Raw genomic sequence first — 1,234 nt, forward strand, 5'->3', positions numbered from 1 at the left:
AAGCCACTGGGTCCGGGACACGAACCACGGTCGACTACGTGGGAGTCCAGCGACATAGCCATTACGCTAACTGCTGGTTCCCTGGTTCCCTGATTTCTCACTTTCTATCTCTCTGTCTCTGTCTGGCAAGCGCACACGCCCTATAGCAAAAAATAATAATAATAATAACACCTCTCCAAAAAAAAAGGAAAAATAAGTAAATGGAATCAGATTTTAGCTTTGTTATCTCTTCCTCAAAGGTCATCTTTGACAGCCCGCTGCTCCAGATCAAGTTCCCATTTTATGTCCAGGAACAACACATACTTCCCTTCCCAGCACTCAGCTGTAATATTACAGTAATGTGTGTGGTTATTTGATTATTGTCTTCTCTCTTTTCTAGACTGCAAGTTTATTCTTGCAGAAAAAGCTGCTTTCACTTCCTAAAACAGGATTAGCCCTCCCTCGGGACAGCGATGTCTGGTTTTGCTCTCCCTAGAATCTCCTGCACCTACTACAGCGTTTATCACCAAAAATAATCTCTTAAAATTTGTTGGATAGGGGCCAGCAGTTGGCATAATGGCTATGTCGCTGGACTCCCATGTTGTCGACCACAGTTCGAGTCCCGGACCTGGTGGCTTAAATTCATGACCGATGCGTGTGCATGTGTGCCCAAGATCCCGAGCCAAGGCACTGCGGCGTGGCCATCCCCCTGGGGGGAGATTTCTCGCTTTCTCGCTGTCTGTCTTTCTGGCAAGCGCATGGGCCCGATAGCAAAAACCTCTCCAAAAAAATTTTTTGTTGGACAAATGAATGAGATACAAAAGCCAAATTGTGGTTCCCCGTGGATCTGACCACTGTCTTAGTCTGGGGGAAATGTTACGACACCCCAGGAGACTAAGGTAATGCGGCAGTTTCTCTGAGACAGGGCACTATCCATTTCAAGGACTTAGGAGACGGCGGCAAGGAGTTCTTGGGAACGGCTCAGTCTGGGAAGACACGACTTCCTCCGCGGGCGCGTCCATCACTGACATATGTGTGCACAACAGCTCGTTCTCGCTCCGCGAAGTCGGGCCGCAGTCTGGGCCTCACTTCGTACCAAGATGGTGGTGCCCGCGAAGGAAAACCGGGTCCAAGATGGCGGCTTCCGGCTGCCCCCGAGTTTCGCGCGCGGCCGGAGGCCACGCCCACTTCCGGCCCCGCCGCGTCAGCATGGCCGCCGTAGGGACTCTGCTGCTGAGGGGGTGGCTATGGGCTC

Source organism: Tupaia chinensis, unplaced genomic scaffold, assembly GCF_000334495.1.
Source record: "Tupaia chinensis unplaced genomic scaffold, TupChi_1.0 Scaffold000126_2, whole genome shotgun sequence".
Classification (NCBI taxonomy): Eukaryota; Metazoa; Chordata; class Mammalia; order Scandentia; family Tupaiidae; genus Tupaia; species Tupaia belangeri.